Below are 20,056 nucleotides of genomic sequence, written 5' to 3'. Positions count from 1 at the left end.
TCTTCGCAGGCGCTGTACTCCAAATGGAGGCCGCCATCTTGAACGGGGCTGGGCGTGACGTCATCGTACGGCAAAAAGGGCTCACGGCTGTTCTCCCTCCCAGTAAGTAGTAGAGAGCGGCTTGGGTGGGTGGCTGTTCTTCGAAGGAGAAGGGAGATGTTGGTAGTACTGGAGTGTAGCAACGGCCTCGCACTGCAGTTCTGTACGTGTCTACTCATAAGTAAACCCCATGGAGTTCAATAGGACTCACACAAGGAAGCGTTATAGGATTCAGGCTAACACGCATCCAACTCTGCTCAGGATCGGGATCGTGCAATGCCGGTTGCAATTCACACAAACCAACAGGCGTCTGTGGACATTTGGATGGAACGGAAAGCTGGTATAGGCTTAATATCGTGGCATTCAGTAGGAATGACTTCCGAGTAAATATGCATAGAATCAGGCTTTCTGTTCATTTCAGCAGGGTTTATGGGGGCAATGTTTAGATGTGGGGAGGGAAGAAATTAAAAGCCGGATCCATGACATACAAAAATGGATCCTCATGATTTCATATGATTTTTCATGGGGAATTGCACCCCACCCAAAAAAACACACCATAAAAATACAGAGCACATCTGCCTCCACTGACGGAATCATAAAAATCACGGATCTAGCACTTGTAGGTGCTGTCATAGCACAAAAACCTGGATCCGAAGCACAGAACTTTTGGATCCTCATGATTTTCAAAGGGAAAAATTCCCAAAGTACCATCAAATCACAGAGTACATCTGTTTCTATGGACTGAACCATGAAAGTCACGGATCTGCCACTCAGTGTTGCCACAGAGAAAAAATGTGGATCCAAGGCACAGATCCTCATGAGTTTTACACTGAACTCCCCAAATTACAATCAAATACATAGCACATCTGCCTCCAGGGACTGAATCAAGAAAATTATGGATCAGCCACTCATAGGTGGCTTTGTCCATTCCATCCCCGTATCCCCAATGAGTTTGCACGTTTTGTTAATGCAGGCGTATGTACACAAATCACAACAACCCAGAATTCAACAACAGGAGTTAGTGTTAAGAATGAACCAAACCACTGTGAAACTTTAAGATAAAAATGAATGAGCATTGAATGATTTCTATCAAAGTTATGTAATTTCAAATACAATTATTGATTAAAAATCTCCTCAGGCTTGACTCTGGAAGCCTGATTTTCCTCTTAAAATCACCCGTGACTTTCCTCTTCACTTTGAATTCGTGAATTGCAGTGGCAGTTGATGCCTGGAATTGATTGCCATGTCATGTCTTCTATCATTAAAAAAATAAGTTTCAAAACCTGTCTTCGATCATTAAAAATAAGTTTCAAAATCACTGCCTTTTTGTTTTTACCCTCTTATGTTAGAGAAATTTATTTGAAGCCTCCTTAGAGTTGTCCTGAGAAAAGTTGGCAACCATAGGCTGGGGTTGCCCTTTTCTGCACTTTTGCCAGCTGTGCAATGTCATGTGGCTACTTGAACTCTACACGGTATTTCCAAGTGTATGTCTACTATAGAGCTGAATACTAATGTGAATAGTACTGGAATTTTGGCGTGAAGATTTCTGCGGGAGCAACCAATGAGATTGCACCATTTCCATTGGTTCTTGTTGCCTGCTGTTGCCATGGCAGCCTCTATCTCTTCTATGGGCTTTGGTAGTTAAGATAGTAGCCGGAAGTCAGTGTCATCCAAGCTTCAACTCCCCATCCAGCAGTTGCTCAGGAAACCCAGTCCTCTCCCACTCCAAAGTCACCACATGTTTATAGACAGGGAGGGAGAGATTGACTCGCGGCTGCCATTTTGGGCAGCAGCCCTGCGTCATTCCATCCAAAGCAAATCAAGCGTTTTCTACAAGTTGAGGCCTAGGATTGTGCAATTTTGCTTGTGTAGGGTGACCATATGAAAAGGAGGACAGGGCTCCTGTATCTTTAACAGTTGCATAGAAAAGGGAATTTCAGCAGGTGTCATTGGAATATATGGAGAACCTGGTGAAATTCCCTCTTCATCACGACAGTTAAACCTGCAGGAGCTACACTAGAGTGACCAGATTTAAAAGAGGGCAGGGCACCTGCAGCTTTGTGATGAAGAGGAAATTTCACCAGGTTCTCCATATATACAAATGACACCTGCTGAAATTCCCTTTTCAATACAACTGTTAAAGATACAGGAGCCCTGTCCTCCTTTTCATATGGTCACCCTAGCTTGTGTCTTTTAATGTGGTGTATTTATATATTTAAAAACATCTTAAGGCCAAACTAGGATGTTGAAGCCCCCAACTTTGAGGCTTGAGCAACATTGCTACACCAGAACCAGCATCTGAGATGGACTCACTGTAGTGAACTTTTTTGGTTACTTTTATTTTTGTCTCAGTTTGCCTTTGAGAAAATGAGTGTTTTGTGATTGATCTTGACAGCCGTTTTATGAATGGCCATTCCCCCCATGGCAACCATTTTGTGAGAGTGCTCATGACACACTCAAAATTTCAAACATGCTCACAAATCCAAAAAGATTAGGACCACGCTGCAGTTAGCAGTCTTCCCAACCATTCTAAGGGAAACCTGGTTTTTGATTCTAAGTGGCTGAAGGAACTCATAACAGGTTTATCTGCCAGGGGAGTGGGAGGAAAGAGAAATTCAAAATAGCATTAGATGTCACACAAAAACTAATAACCCCATTATACATCATACACTCTTTCCTCCATGTAGTACTTTCAAAGCTTCTGGTTTTAATAGTGAATTACATTCTTAGGTGGACGTGCACTTATTCAAGGCTGAGATTATGCAATGCAGTGAGCATAATAACACAGAAGCTAGGGTGACCATATGAAAAGGAGGACAGGGCTCCTTTATCTTTAACTGTTGCAGAGAAAAGGGAATTTCAGTAGGTGTCATTTGTATGCATGCAGCACCTGGTGAAATTCCCTCTTCATCACAACAGTTAAAGCTGCAGAAGCCCTGCCCTCTTTTGTAGCTGGTCACTCTAGTATGGCTTCTGCAGCTTTAGCTATTGTGATGAAGAGGGAATTTCACCAGGTGCTGCATGCATACAAATGACACCTGCTGAAACTCCCTTTTCTCTACAACCATTAAAGATACAGACGCCCTGTCCTCCTTTTCATATGGTCACCCTACAGAAGCCAAAATGCTCACAATGAGAAATTTATTTTGAAGTGCTGCAGGTCATGGGTTGATGTATGCTTGGAACTTTGAGATCCCAGAACAGAAGAGATTCAGTGCAGTTGTTTTGCTTAGCCTGCAATCCTATATCCATTTACCTGGAAGGAGATGGGCAGGCAAAGAAGACATCATGGGTTGCCTTACCTGGACTCTTTCAACTAGAGTGACCATATGGAACGGAAGACAGGGCTCCTGTATCTTTAACAGTTGCATAGAGAAGGGAATTTCAGCAGGTGTCATTTGTATGCATGCAGCACCTGGTGAAATTCCCTCTTCATTTGCTGTCTTTTCAGAGGGGTAGGGTGACCGTGTGGAAAGGAGGACAGGGCTCCTGCGCCTTTAACAGTTGTAGTGAAAAGGGAATTTCAGCAGGGGTCATTTGTATGCATGCAGCACCTGTTGAAATTCCCTCTTCATCACAACAGTTAAAACTTCAGGAACCCTTCCCTCTTTTGTATCTGGTCACTCTACAAAACAGGGCAGGGCTCCTGTAGCTGTTGTGATGAAGAGGGAATTTCAACAGGTGCTGCATGCATACAAATGACCCCTGCTGAAATTCCCTTTTCACTACAACTGTTAAAGGCGCCCTGTGGGGAGGATCCTGATGATTTATTCATTCATTTATTTCAGTTTGTCAATCTTGTTTATTGTGATATTACTCTCAAATTACGTGGAAGTGGCCTTGGTTGGACTTCCACCCTGAAAGGCAGCATATGAATGATTATAATCAATCAATAATAAATAAATCAACTTCATGAGAGTTACTGCTAAGTTAGCAGGCCTCAGAATTGTGCTGTAAAATTAAGTATCGGAGATACACATCTTTTAAAATGAGTGGTGTGTGCCTCTGTGTGTGCGCCTGTGTGTGTGTGTGTGTGTGTGTGTGAAATCGGTGGCAAAAGCTTCTGCTCACTTTGATTAGTGCACTTTTGCAAAGCGGAATTCAAAGGCAGGATGTGTGGAAAAGAAAAGGCATAATGGAATCGTCTGGCGCAGTGCTGCAAACACTCTTGCAGCTCCATTTACCTTTTTGCGGCGCTCTCCCTGGAAAGACATCCATTCATCAAGGGCTTCCAAAATGAACCAACACAGTTGTCTGTGTCTAACTGCCTGTGTCCACGTGTAAGAAAATAAAACCTTACAAAATCCATAGCTAACCCCCCACTCCCCACTCCTCCCCGGAAAATAACAGTCTCCCAAAATTATTAGCAGCCTCTGAACCATTAGCAGTGTTAAGTGGTATGTTCATCTTAACGCTTGCTGCAAGACCTGCAAATACAGCCAAGGTGCTTTTCTCACTTCTGACTCGGCTATACGCGATAGCCTCTTCCTGTTTGTGAAAGCATTTTCCACAGTGCTACTCCAGGTGTGAGATAAGGCTAACCGGTTCAAAGGGATCACTGATAGTGGTGTAGCTAGGTCAGGGGTAAGCAATCTTGTTAGGCCGAGGGCACCTTTTGCAGTTTCAGAAACAGTCCTGGGCACCTCCACAAAATGGCTGCCATGGGAGGCATGGCAAAGGACAAGTTATCTGCTTCAAAGACTGAATATTTATTTATTATGTTTATATTCCAACTTTTCCTCTTGCAAGGAACCCAAGGCGGAATGCGTGACTTTCCTCCTCTCCATTTTATTCTCCCAACAACCCTGCGAGGTAGGTTAGGCTGAGTGTCAATGACTGGCCCAAAGTCACCCAGTGAGTTTCATGGGCAAGTGAGGACTAGAACCCAGGTCTTCCCAGGCCAGCACTTTAACCACTACACCACCTTGGCTCTAAGCAACATTTTCTAGTTATGCTGTTGCAACAACGTTTCTTCACTGAGTTTTGAAATAATACAGGAAAAGGAGCTAGTTTTTTATTTCTTTGTGGCATCTTCCTAAATACACATTGACTGACTTGGCACCTTAGGGTTTTGATTTGGCTTCATACCTTGGATAGCTCCTTTAGAGTTCTGACTGAAACCCAGAGTGGATTCACTGCCCCACTGGCATCGGAGCCATGAGCCCCCACTGCTGTGAGGTAGATTAGGCTGAGAATCAGTGAGCTTCAAGACTGAGTGGGGACTTGAACCCGGGACTCCCCAGTCCAGCACCCTGACCACGACACCACACTGTCTCACCACACAAAACAGAAATGGGGGCTGAGCTCCAACACACTAAACAACTTCTTAGCATGAACAACAGAAACCTATTTCACAGCAATTCCAGCTTCAGGCAAGAAAATATGTTGATAAAAAGGAATCGTGGGAGGGGTAGGACATCTTGGCAGGCTCCAAGAAAAGAGTCTGGAGATGTATTGGTTGCCTAGCCCTGTGCTAGGTCATTGAGACCCTGGACTTAATGGTCTTATGTGTCATCCACTTTATACCACCATGTATATTACTAACATTTTTCTTCTCTTCACCCCTGCTGCCATTCCATGCTTTACAACTGCTTCGACATTCCTAATATATTAGAGCAGAGAGAGAGAGAGAGAGAGAGAGAGGTCTTTCCAACCCTCATTTAAAAGAAAGACAGACAGAAATAATATTATTTATTTATTATTTTTATTTCTTTTATTTATTTATTTATTTATTTATTTATTACATTTTTATACCACCCAATAGCCAAAGCTCTCTGGGCGGTTCACAAAAATTAAAACCATAATAAAACAACCAACAGGTTAAAAACACAAATACAAAATACAGTATAAAAAGCACAACCAGGATAAAACCACACAGCAAAATTGATGTAAGATTAAAATACAGAGCTAGAACAGTAAAATTTAAATTTAAGTTAAAATTAAGTGTTAAAATACTGAGAGAATAATACTCTTAGCATGTACTGCAGTGTCGGCCACAGGGTTTTGAGGGCCCTTGAGCAAGTAGGCTCTCAATGCTCCCTCTCCCTCTGTGAATCTACCTCAGGCTTCTTTAAATGAGCAACTTATAGCACGCTCATGACTGGCTACTCACAGATGTTCAAGGGTAATTTTGATGATGCGTGGCTCCCACTCCTTTTCCCGGGTTTTGCATAAAAAAATAAGCCTCAGAAACCCCAATTCTTCCAAAATATGTCAGGTTTTTCTGCCGTGTGCAGTTGAAGTTTGCTATGAAACACCCACTAGAGGGTGCTGTCCCATTAAACTGTATGGGCTGGGAGGTTTTACATTACAGGCCACATGGCCGCTGCTCTCTTCCCGTGTAATTCAACTTGTTTTAAATGTGTAAGGAAAGCAGGAAGCAGAGCAACTGTAAGGAAACACGATTCCCTCCCGTCTGAAAGTCCTCCTTGTCTCCTCCTCTTTCTCATCATTGCTATCACTTGCTTGAGAGCCAACTGAGCAGGTAGACAGTGGCACCTGCTCCTCCTCCATCTTACCACTATCGTTGTCTAGGGCAGAGCAAGAGGCAAGTGAACAAGCAGTTGAGGATAAGGAGCAACTCCAGGGAATGCTTGTGAGTGGGCCCCTCCTGGGGTGTGGGCAGTCGGCAGGTGATCAACCATGCCTACCTTTGACACCGGCCCTGACGTGCAGTTTCATATTCTCAACTCACCTAAACCACTGCACCATCATGACTACAGGAATAAATTCCCTCAAACCATAGGATTACGCTGCCTGATATCTTTAAATCAGGTGACATCTTTAGCATTTATATGGATTGATTTTTTTTTTTAGCATTCGAAGTCCTTCATTTATATTATCTCATATAAAAGCAACAAGGAACCATCACTCCGACAACTTGCTTTGCATACAAAGGGTTTCTGGTTCACTTCCTGGCATCACCGGCTAAAAGGACCAAGTAGCAGGTGATGTAAAAAAAAACACTGCATGAAGTCCTGAAGAGCCACTGCCAGTCAGATTAAATAATACTGGGCTTTATGGACAAATTACTGCCTCCCATTGGCACTAATAGAAGCCTTTTCAAAATCTGAATGACTGTGTGGAGGTGGGGAGCAGGAGGGGGTCTTTAAGCTGGTTGAGGACAGCCCACAGCCGCAGCCAGCCTCCTGGCCACTTGTTCCCCATCCACGTTGTACAACAGGGGTCTTGAACCTCTATCAGCCTGAGGGCTGAATTCCATTTTGGAAAAGCTGTCAGGGGGCACTTTCCAGTGGTGGGCAGGACTGAAGGCCAAAAGGAGTGGGGCCAAAAATACCAGCCTAGAGTCCTGTCCGACTTGGTTCAAAGCACCCAGAGGTGCTAAACCCAGCAAGGCACATATAGGTAAATACTTGGGAAGATCAAGGTCCAGTCCAGGCAAATCCAGTTTGGAGGTGCTGAATAGCCAGACAAGTTAAACCAGGCTGGGTCTTCCAGAACCTTGGTCAGCTCCAAGTTAACTGAGACTCAGGCAAGATGAGCTGGGGGGATTCTACACGTCGTACTGAGGGCGCTTGCATGCGCCCCCAGTGCACCCCCAAAGCGATCGTGTAGCTTGCCTGTTCGAAGAGACGAGGAAGAGGCGGAGCAGGAGGCAGCTGGGGAATCCGGCCGCGTCCTTGCCACCGCCGCCCACCTACCTCCTCTCCGGCCGGGTCGGAGAGCTCGGCGGAAGAAGGCGGGGCGGAGAACGGAAGAAGCTCTCCGACCCGGCTGGCTCTTTCACCGGCAGCAGGAGGCCGGCGGGGAGGTGGGCAGCGGCGGTGGTGGCAAGGACGCAGCCGGATTCCCCAGCCGCCTCCTGCTCCGCCTCTTCCTTGTCTCTTCGAACAGGCAAGCTACACGATTGCTTTGGGGGCGCACTGGGGGCGCATGCAAGCGCCCTCAGTACGACGTGTAGAACCCCCCCTGTTGTCTCAGCAACAGTCAAAGGCTATCTGAAGTCTTATAAAGGACAGCAGCTCATGACCTGCAGTTAGTTCCACCCCCAGCTCCGAGAAGCAATTTGCTTCTTAAAAGGCTACTGCCTGATTTGTAGCCATTGTCTCCTACAGGGTGGGGGTGATGAAGGCTGTAATGTGTCCTCAGCACATCTTCTGGCCTGGAAGGTCCTGGCTTAGTGAGAGTTGGGTTAATGGAGGGAGTCTCCTCTGCCTCTGAGTCCTCTTTGGAACCAGAGGATGGGTCAAAGTTGGGAACATGACACCTAGTTTGGCTTAAAGCTTTTAATAACTAAGCCTTAGGAGAATACCCATTGGTTGGAGGAAAGGGGTTGGGGCATCTGAGGACCCCAGGAGGGCCAAATTTGGTTTTTCTTGGGCTTGAGGCTCTGCCTCTCTGCTGTTTGAGAGCCTACACTTCTGAATTAACAAAAGAAGCACACACTGCTTTTATACATGAAAAGGCCAGCTTTTACAGTAGGACAAAAGGAATGTCCATCTTGGAGGGCCCTGTTTCAGTATGAGTCACTGTATGGTTGCTATGTGCTCCACACGGGGCTGCTTTTGAAAAGCGTCCGACAACTTCAGCTGGTCATCCAGAATGGGTTGTGTTACCTTGAGCTGAATTATGAGGGCATGTTACTCCTGCACGAAAACAGATACGCTGTATTTCTGGGCCCAGCTCAAAGTTTTGGTTATGACTTGAACACCCCAAACAGTGTGGAATTGGAATATTGTGTCCTCCGTAGGCCTGATGTCACTATGCCGCATCTAATGGAGGCTGGTGACTCTGATGTTAGTGGGGCGGAGAAGCCACTCTGGTTTTTAGTCAGAACTCTAAAGGAGCTGTCCAAGGTGCTCCACAGAGTTCTGACTATTTCTGACTGAAACTCAGAGCAGATTCACTGCCCCATTGACATTGGAGCTACCAGCCTCCACTGCTGGTATCTTCCGCAGCTGTTGGGGGAGGCATCTGTCCCAGCAGAATGCACCCCTTATAACTGCAGTAGGCCCCCTTTAATTATTTTCCACTGGCACTCAGTATTAGACAGCTGAATCACTGCCATTTAAATTCGCCACAATACCTTGACCTAGCCTTGCTCTGGGGGATTGTGGGAATTGAAGGTAGCAACTGACTGCTGCCCATTGTGGAAGTCTGTGGAAGACTGAGCAGGTAACTGGTGATGGGAAACAGTTCTTATGGTTCTTTATGTATAAGCTGGAATTGGACAAGACAGCCTTTCAAATAGAGGACACCTTCAAATAGAAGATTGTGGAAGAGGACATCTGACTACCCTACTAAGGGACGTAATGCCTCCCAACAGGCTTACCTAGCAGCAGTCTTCAAGGGCAGCCCCACACAGAGTGCATTGCAATAGTCAAGACATGATGTCTGCTCTGTTATGGTTCCAAGACGAGGATAAATTATCCCACACATGTCCATTTATTGTGGGTTTTTTAAAAAGCTACTGGTGTAAGGTTGCAAGAGACTGGGAACTCAGGAAAGAGCTGTGTGTGTGTGTGTGTGTGTGTTAAACCCCAGTTGTAAGCCAAGGTATGTCATTGGGAATAATTACTCCCATTTGTCATCCAGGCCCCTAATGGCAAGGAAGTAAAATAAATCATTAAGTGGAGGCAGCTACTGATCTATAGCATGTTTATATATTAACAATATAATGTATGTGAAGCACTTTGAACACTGTGAATGTGGTATATAAAGGCTAAGTATTATTTTGGGGCTGGTGGTCTAGCTGAAGTAACTCTCATTCTGATTTGATTTATCAATCACACCTGAAGATGCAGAGATAAAGGGATGCTTTTCCAAGAACCTCCCCAACCCCCAATTCATAACATTCCACCTTCTAATATATAAAATCAACATGATTTACACCAATAAGAGGGAGGTGAGTATACCTTTGGAAATATGTAAATTTCCACGTGAATCTGAGTATTCTTTAAGATTTAGGGTAGAAAATTTGCTCAGAATCTCCCATTGTTTTGGACAGCATGGCAGTCCACTGTGGGCTAATTAACCCTCAGGGTGCTGTGGAGCATATCAACAGTTATGAATATATAACTGGTTGTATCCTGGTTGTGTTTTTATATTGTATTTTATATCATGCTTTTATACTGTTTGTTTTATAGTCTGAATGGTTTTAATTTTTGTGAACTGCCCAGAGAGCTTTGGCTATTGGGCGGTATAAAAATGCAATAATAAATAAATAAATAAATAAATAAATAAATATGCAAGCCCTGGCTGGGAGTTGCTATGGTTTGTCATGTTGTCTGAATCTGGCTGGCAGGGGTTATTTGAGGGTTAAACAACCCTCGCATAACCCCTGGTCTGCTCTAGAGTGATTGTTGGGTTAACTCTGGGTTGTTTAACCCCTAAACAAATCGGAGTTCCAGGGTTCAGACATCACAATAGTTCCTGGGTTGCTGATTGAAAGTGGAAGTGATGAGTGTGTAGGAGGCAGCACACTTGCTTGCTCCTGCTCAGCTGTGGCAATTCCTGGATTAAAGAGAACTAGTACAATACAAAGTTCAAATGGAGCTACCACTATACAAACTAAGATACAAATTTAATGGAATAACTAATCCATACTGCTAAGCATGAGAAGTGATGGTAAAAGTTTCATAATTTAAATTTTTAATGATTTAACACAGAACGTAAAATTGTACCCAAATGGAAGCTAAACAGCCCACAAGAACTAAATGGGGACTACACAGTTCACTTATTTCTACTGGTCATATGGAAGGCTATACACATCCACCAGTCCTAAATGCATTTCGGCCACAAGGGTCTTTGTCAGTAGGATAAAAAAATCAGTCCAATTATAGCCCCAAACAGTGAATTTTTTTGGTTAACTTTATTATTCCATTCAGGCCAAACATTGACTCTTGTATAGCTTATCTATGTCGGTCAGTTTATGGATGCATCAGGAGAGGAAGCGGGACTTAGCATTCCCTCCTATCTCGTAGCTGTAAGTAAATAGCTGAAGCATCCATAAACCAAATCTTCACTCAAAACAGGCTTTCAGTAAAGCTCTGCATGCAAAGAGGGAGGTTACTGGGGGGAGCATCAGTCTCAATATCGTGCAGCTACCACTTCTTTCCAAGAGTGTGCACACTTTTGCATGGAGGAGGTTGGAGTTTTGTAAATCACGGATGACAGCAGCATGAACAAAACTATGGGAACACTGGAAGGAAAGAAGGCAAAGATGGGATTTGGCCCAAATGGAGAACTCAGCAGGTATGTCAGGAGAGGAGCCCTCTTAAAGTTTGGAACAAACTAAAAGCCATAAGATACATTAAAGACAGGTAGAGATTCCCTGTGAATAATTAATAACTGAGTCCTAATTGACAGTGTATGATTCTTCTATGCAGTCTAAGATGCAGCAGCTCATGAGTGGCTGTCAGGAAGTGACAGTTGGCTGGCAATCTTGCATTTCCCCTTCCCTCTATGTCTTATTTCCCAGTAGAATACTTGTCACTATGTTATGAAGGACTATTCTCTAAATAAATCATAATACTATAAAAAGAGCCCTGCTGGATCAGACCAAAGGCCTATCTGGTCAGCGTCCTGTTTCTCATAGTGGTCAACCTGACGCTATGGAAATGCCACAAGTAGGGCATGAGAGCAATGGCCATCTCCCGTAGTTTCCCACAGGTAACTGGTATTGAGCCTGTTCAGATGACACTTCAGGCTTTGTGGTTAGTGAAACTGTGGTTCTTTGTGGTTAGCACTAACCACAAGCCATGCTGTCACACACAACACTTGAAGCCACGATTAGAGCCACAAACCTTGCTGCAGACAGTCCAACTGTGGCCCCATTGAGATGACACCATTAATCATGCTGGTTAAGCAGGCCCAGTGCTGCCATAGAGGCAACTCAGGCGGCCGCCTAGAGCACCAAACAAACGAGGGCGCCGAACGGGTGTGCTGTTCCAAAGCCGCCGCCCCAGCCTCCACCCAACCCCAGCGTCCTGGCTCCTTCGAAGCCAGGATGCTGGGGTTGGAGGCGGAGGCTTTAGTATGGCACTCCAGGAAGCCACTTCTGGGCGCGCTGCTTCAAAGCCTCTGCCCCGCCCCCCAACCCAGCATCCTGGCTTCAAAGCCAGGAGCGGGAGGGAGCGGGGGCAGCGGGCGAGCGATGGGGGGAGCCGGAGCGTGTGAGTGAGGGGGGACCTGGAGCGGCGAGCGGGCGGGGTCGGCGGGTGAGCGGGCGGGTTGGCGGGCGAGCGGGCGGGGGGAGCAGTGAGTGAGCGAACGAGCGGGTGGGCAGGCGAGTGAGGGGGCGGTGAGTGAGCAAGCGGGGGGCGGGGGGGGAGGCTTCAGAACGCGCCTGCCTAGGGCGCAATATAGTCTGCCGCCGGCCCTGTGGTTAAGGGTTTTTGGTTAAGCAGCAGGATTAACCATGTTGTTAACCATTTTCCTTAACCAGGAGCCTCCGCTAACCACATTATTGTTGGCTTCACTAACCCTGTTCTGCAGCCAGGTTAGCAGCACTAACTTTGGCTTAAGGTGTCTTATGAGATGCAGCTCTGGTTAAGGGGCCAAAATCATAGAGCTAGCAGTATAGAGCGGCCTAAATCCTGCAACTGCCAGCTCTCTTAGTGCAAGGGCTGATGGGGTATGGGGTGGAGCATTTGGAGGACTCAGGCACTCATCTAACTGCTTTGTGGTTAGTGTGTGGTTAAGGAAACCGGGTACCGGACAGGGTTAACAGTGTTGTGTGCGAGCATACGACTTGTGGTTAGTGCTAACCACAGAGCCCTCAGTGGCCCCATTCAGAAGACACCTTAAACCACAGCTTTAACCACAGTGGTTAAGCCAGAGAGCCAGGACGTGTTCAGAAGACACCTTAAACCATGGCTTTAACCAAGGTTAATAAAGCTTTCTGGCTTAACCACCATGGCTAAAGCCGTGGTTTAAGGTGTCTTCTGAATGGGGCCAGTGTCATCTGAATGGGCCCTGTGGCTAGTGAGTGAGCAGGGTTTAGCAAAATGCATTGCACAACACACCTTAAACCCTGCTGCTTAACCAAAAGCCTTACCCAGCAGGGTTTAAGGTGTCTTCTGAACAGGCCCATTCAGAGGCATGCTGCCTCTGATCCTGGGGGTAGCATACAGCCATTGATAGCAGGGCCAGCACCAATGGTAGCTCTGATTGGGCACTGGCCAAAGGCCCACATCCCATAGAGGTCCACTGACAAGAGCCCCCTGGAGTTGCTCTTCTTTTTTTTACCACCGCTGCCTGCTTGTTCACCTGCCTCTTGCTCTGGCCCAGACAACCGTGATGGTAAGAAGGAAAAAGGAGTAGATGCTCCCTGCCTACTCATTCACTGGTTCTCTGCTGTCAAGCAAGCAAGTGGTAGCAATGATGGGAAAGAGGAGCAAGAGCAACTGGTGACAACAGTGGTGACAAGGTAGACTCATTGGGGAACTCATTGAGGTTATCTTGCCCAAGGATCCTCAAAAACCTGGAGCCAGCACTAATTGATAGCCTCATCCTCCATGAATTTGTCTCATCCCCTTTTAAAGTCATCCCGGTTGGTGGTCATCACCGCATTCTGTCACAACACATTCTGTAATTTAACGATGTGCTGCGTGACGAAATCCTTCCATTTGTCTGTCCCAAATCTCCCACTATTCAGCTTCACCAGCTGTCCGAGTTCAAGTATTCAGAGAACAACTCTAGACTGGATCATCTCCATGATGCTCTACCCACTGCGTCCACTCCAAAGACTTTAATCAATGGGAGGTGTTTTTTTACTAATTCCTTTTTTTTGCCATTGACCAATGTCAATTGCACCTGTAAGCTCATTGAGAAAACAGAGCTGGAGCTTAATACCACCTCTCAAGAATGAATACCTCCTATCTCCGATGAGTCTGCAATGCCAACCCCAGCTGGCACCGTGCGTTGCTGCTAACTGTTGGCATCCAATGAAACACAAAGCAAGGATTATTTTCAGCCAACATTTGTGAATGTTAGGAAATTGCAGCAGGAGGGCTGGAGTCAGGAGAAGTGGGGTGAGAATCCTGCAGACCTAAGGAGTATGGTTTCTCCAAAGTTCTTTATATTTGCAGAAGGACAGAGAAGGAAAACCTTGTCCTTTTGTATCTTTGCTGGCAGATAGTCCCAGCTGAGTAGCTTCACTCAATAGCACAAAAATATGTATAAGAGCAGCTGATGCTAAGGGAGGGCAGCGGAGGGGGGGGGGCGAGGGGAGGGGAGAAATATTCTATTCAGAAACAAGACTGCTGCACGCTCCTGCAAGTTCTGTATTTTCCTTCCCTCCATTCTTTATCACTGGATCATTTGCATGAAAATGCACTCACACGTTTAGTCTTCAGAGTTCATCTGTGCCTCCAGCTTGTATTTTCCCACCTGAAATCCTAAATACTATCGGTGTCAATTGTAATGGGTTGCTGTGGAAATGATTCCATCGCAAAGCACGGATGATAAATTGAGGCGATGGAATATACATAGAAGGGAGGAATTCTCAAGTGAAAAAGACCTCTGTGCAAGCAGGCAGCCGTCACCACAAGATGTCGTGACAGCCACCAATTTGGATGGCTTTAAAAGGGGGTTGGATAAACTCCTGGAGGAGAAGGCTGTCAATGGCTACTAGTCCTGATGGCTAAGTGCAACTTCCAGTATCAGAGGCAGTAAGCCTGTATACATTAGTTGTTGAGGTACATGGGTGAGAGAGTGCTGTTGCACCATGTCCTGCTTTTGGGTCCCTGGTCGACAGCTGGTTGGCCACTGTGTGAACAGAAGGTTGGACTAGATCAGCCTTTCTCAACCTGGGGCGCTCCAGATGTGTTGGACTACAACTCCCAGAATGGCTGGGGCATTCTGGGAGTTGTAGTCCAACACATCTGGAGCGCCCCAGGTTGAGGAAGGCTGGACTAGATGGACCCTTGGTCTGATCCAGCAGGGCTCTTCTTACGTTCTTATGGTCTCAAACTCCTCCTCCTCTTTCTCATCACCATCATTGTCTGGGCCAGAGTGCAAGGGAAGTGAAAGAGCAAGTTGCAGTGATGAAGAGAAAGAGCCCTACTCCTCAGGGAGTTCTCAGTGGGCCCACGGCAGATGCCTACCCCTGGTACTGGCTCTGATCAGATTCTCTCTTGCAGACACGCTGTTGGTATGCAATTTAGAGGTCTCTTGTCTTGCATGATCTAGCCCTTTCTTCCTGGAAACCACCCAAAGGCATGGCAAAACCATTTTTCTGCACTACCAAGTTAGGCATTGTTCCCTGAAAAAAGGAAAACAGAAGCTGCTTTGAGTTTTCCCAACCCCCTCCCCCACTAGATGGCACTGAATTCTTTTTCTTTCAAAGGGAAAATGTGCAGGGGAGGGAGAAGAACAAAGAAAATACATAGAAGGTCATTTTTATTTATAAGGAAGAAAAATAAATAAATGAAGATGAGCTATCCAAAAAACCTCCTCTAGAACCAATGCCACAATCTCAAACGTGTTTCTTTAGAAAGAGGACACATTCATTTCATTAGAACTTGCTTTTAAGATAGTGGCTGAAATCCTAAAGCCACTGATCATAAGTTTATTTACTCAGGAGTAAATTTTTGCAGAATTCAGTGAGTCTTATTTCCACTGTATATTTGCTTAGGTTGTTAGCATTTCCTGGAAATAAAGTCAATGAAGATCCATGCGATCCAAGGCATATTTACTCAGAAACAAGTCTCAGAGATTTCAGTGGGAGTTACTTTCAAGTAAGTGTGCCGTGTTGCAGCCTTATGTTACTTTTAGCCAGCAGTCCTGTACTCATTTGCATGGGAGTTAGCCTGAGTGAACTCAGTTGGAGTTCCCTCTGAGTAGACATGTACAGGATTGTGCTGTCAGACATGCATTTATCATGCACAATTCTATGGTCTAATGTATACATTGAGTACTCCCAGCCCCATTGCAAACACATGGTCAACATACATGTTTGGGGCATTTTTGGTATTACACTCTGGATGTGTACAAAAGAAGAATGGATTCTGGTGTGGAAGATGTGTATCAAAACCTCTTTCTTGTAAGTGCAGAACCCCAGACCTGGGGCCAAATCCAGCCCTCAACGTCAATCAAGTTCTCCCTCCGCCTAATTAGTCTTACAAGGTAGTAAGACGCAGAGTAGGGCTGTGCACGAACCCTCTGATTTGCTTTGCAGGCCAATTTCGGAGTTCCAAATCAGTCAAATTTCAACTCGGGGTGCTTCGGGCCCGGGCCCACCCACTTCAGATCCAGATCCAAAACAAGATCCAGACACCCAAAATGGTTTGGCCATTGTGGGTTTTCAGGCACAAGGCCAACTGGGAATCCATTGGACTCCCCTCTCCCAGCTCACCCCGCCCCCTCACAAGATACGGCAGCCATAGTTAAACCTAGGAAATCGTAGCGCCCCCATCTTTGTTGAAAATGGTGACTTTCATTGATGATAGACAGTTGTTCACAGGCGGGCAGGGGCAGCAGTTCACCATCACTCTATCTGCCCAAGTTCGCCTGACGTGCTTCAAACAGCCTCAGACCTATCTGGTCCCAGTCTGGATTCAGGTTGAGGCAAGCTGAATCAGCCTGCCTCAGCTCGGATTTGGGGTTCAGGCCCAAAGTGATGTACATAGATAAAAGGTGGGTCAAGGCCACCAGATAGTCTACCCATTGGTAGGTCCCATCGCTGTAGCTGCTACTCCTACCACACCCCTCTTTCACTGCTAAATAACCTGGTTTGGGGTCAAGTTGTTTGAAGGACCACTTGTGTCTGTAGGAACCTGGCCTTGCTTTAAAATCAGTATTGGAGGGCCCTACTCATTGGTCTGCTTTTAAGATAAGTTAGACTAATGAGCACTAGAGACAGGACTTTCTCAGTAGTGGCCCCTCTATTATGAAACTTCTTCCCAAAGGATGTGTGGTCGGCCCCCTCAGCAGCAACTGTGAAAAAGGCTTGGAGAATTCAGGTTTATTGATTATGCTGCTGTTTTACTGCTTTTCCAATGCAGTGCCCTACAGATGCTCTGGATTATAACTCTCATCAGGTCCATCCATTATGGACCTTCATGGTCAGGGATGATGGGAGCTGTGGCCCAAAACATCTGGAGGGATGTGTTGGGGAAGGCTACAGCTACAGGCTACACTAGATAAGAATATAAAAGCCATGCTAGATCAGACCAAGGAATCCATCTAGTCCAGATAGACAAGATCCTGGCTTCAGTCTCCAGTTTAAGGGAGTAAGGAGCAAAACCTCTGCCTGAGACTCTGGGGACCTGCTGCTAGTCAGTATTAACAATACTGGGGCTCAATTGACAAAGAACCTGGGATAGCCTACCGTCTGTCATAGCCTTGCAAAGATAGGAACTTGGTTGTTGGTGGCCAGATGTCAATTCCTAACCAAGGCAGACCACTGAGGAAACACACTAAGGGCACAATCCTATGCATGCTGAGACAGAAATCCATTAAGGGCATGATCCTATGCATGCAGAGACAGAAAGATGTCCTACAGCTGCTAGCATGTCCCAGCCATCTAAGCATGCATAGGCTTGCACCCTAAGGAACGGAACTGAACCCTTGAAATAATTTTATTTATTACATTTCCATGGCTGAAGCTTTCTGGGCAGTTCACAAAAGATTAAAAAAACATTAAAAATGATATACAAAATTTAAAACCATAAAAATGTAAAACAGACAGCATAGAAAGACAACATACATTTCAGAAAGAGTTTTGAGCTCTCAGCCAAACCTAAAGATATATCTAGGATCGATTCAACATATACTGCTAAATGCCTGGGAGAAGAGAAGTCTTGACCCCTGCTGAAAAGATAAAAATATTGGCACCAGGTGAACCTCATCGGGGAGCTCATTCCACAAATGGGGGGCCACCACTGAGAAGGCCCTCTCCCCTTTTGCCATCATCCAAGCTTCCCTCGGAGTAGGCACCTGGAGGAGCACCTTAGACATTGATCGTAGAGAAGGGGTAGGCTCCTGTCTGGAGAGGAGAGGCTTTTAGCGAATTGTTACCATCTCTCCCCAGCCCTGTAACCAGCTTCAAAGTTCTGGAGAGAAGGGGGCGTCCCAGAGTGCACTTCATCTTGTTTGCAGACCATTTAAAGACACGATCGTAAACTTTTTTTTTTCATTTTTATTTGTAAAAAAAAAAAGAGAGAGGGGGGAATGAGAAAAAGGAGGGGGGGAACAGCTTTCCTAGCCAACCCCCTACAAACCTGCCTCACCCCGCCCCCCCAGATCTCCCCCTTTCAGACACAGAGCCAAGCCCCTGACTTGCACGCAACGCAGCGCCCATCCAACCCAGCATCGTAAAGCCGTCGGCGGACGGAGCCTTGCCGGAAAGCGCGATCGCCTTGCCGTTTCCGACCGCTTAGAGCCAGGCGTCGCTGTACGGCGCTTCTGCTACTCGCCCCTCATTCCCCACCCCTCTCCCGGGCCCGGCAAGCTCCTGCGGTAGAGCGGGGGTGGGCGGGGGCGGAAGGGAATTTAATAATGATCTGTTTGTGCGGAGACGCGCCTCCCTCTAATGAGCCGGAGAAGGGAAGCTTCGCGAGAAGCCGGGTGGGGCGGCGCCTCCAGAGACGCGAAACAAAACACACAGGCAGCGAAGGAAGGCCGGGGGTGGGGCGCGGAGGGAGAGAGAGAGAGAGACTTGAATCCAGGGCTGGAACTCCAGCGGAGCTGCACCGTCCTCGGCGTGTTTACTCGGAAGTAAACCCGATGAAGTCCACCGGGTATTACTCCCAAGTAAGCAAGCGTGCACGGGATCGGGGCCTTATAGGTCCCAGACTTTACTCAGAAGTAAAGGCTGGGAGCTTACTCCCAAGTAAAGCATGCCCGGGGTTTGCGGCCCTTGACAGCGCTGCCCTATGCATCTCTTTAACCAGCAGCAGGAAGCCCCACGGAGCCCGGTGGGGCCCGCTGCTAAGCAAGCACGCGTGCGTCGGATTGCAGCCTCTGAAGTGATTTGAAAGAGGCCATCGATTGCTATTCGATGAAGTGTAGCAAGTACGAGAGGCGAAATATGCAGTGTGTGAGAGTCTCTCCTTTAGTGGGCAAAAGGTAAAACCCGGACCAACCTGGAGCCAGAACAAGGGTTTGGCCACAAGCCCCAACATTGCATCACCAAAGAAAGAAGAAGAAGAGAAGTCTAGCCTCTCTGCCTCTTGAGAGAGAGGGAAGGGGTGGGCAGGGAGGAGGAGATCTGAGCAAAAACCTGGCTCTGGCTCCTGGCTGGATTCAGCCGCATTTTAAGACTGGCTGGTAGAGATTAGGTTGTTTCTCTTGCAAATGCGATGAATCCAGCACCGCTGGATTCTGAGCCATAACTAAGGAATACTGCACGTTGTCTAGGAATTTTTTTTTAAAGTCATAGGGATCCTCCGCTTTACACACCCCTTTTCCTCTAGCTGCAGCAGATGGAAACAAAGCAAACACAAAAAAGAGTGATCATTTTTACTTTGCAGGAAATATGTTAGCAAGAGCATTTGAGAGCGTCTAAGCCTGTGTGTAAGGAGGCTGCATTCCACCCTGGCCTTCTGTTGCTTTGAGAGATGCGTGACCAGTAGAAATTCGAAAGGTATTGTTTCCTCTGCAGTATGAAGATGCCGTGCTGGGGAGAGTTTCACCTGTTGAATTTCTGCCTTTTACATAGATTTCAAGACGCACCAAGTTTGCTTTTGTGCACAGGGTTGCACAATGAATATTTCAAATTGCTTGTCCACAAAAAAGCTCTGAAGTATTATATGAGCAGCCCCATCTTGAAACAATGGGAAAGAAACACAATGCGCATACCATTGTTTTTATGCTTTTTGTTTTTAAACTTTGTATATTTGTTTTTAATGTTTACTGTTTTTAACTTTTGTAAACCGCCCAGAGAGCTTCGGCTATAGGGCGGTATATAAATGCAATAAATAAATAAACATTTTGACCTCTCAGGGTTGAGCTGTGGGCAGTAGTCTGAGATGAGCAAGAAACCAGTAGCCATGACCAAAGAATAAGTGAAAAACGAAGGATAAACTAGAAGTTTGTTGAGGAGCAAACCAGA

Source organism: Elgaria multicarinata, chromosome 9, assembly GCF_023053635.1.
Source record: "Elgaria multicarinata webbii isolate HBS135686 ecotype San Diego chromosome 9, rElgMul1.1.pri, whole genome shotgun sequence".
Taxonomy (NCBI): domain Eukaryota; kingdom Metazoa; phylum Chordata; class Lepidosauria; order Squamata; family Anguidae; genus Elgaria; species Elgaria multicarinata.
This window is presented reverse-complemented; position numbering follows the sequence as displayed.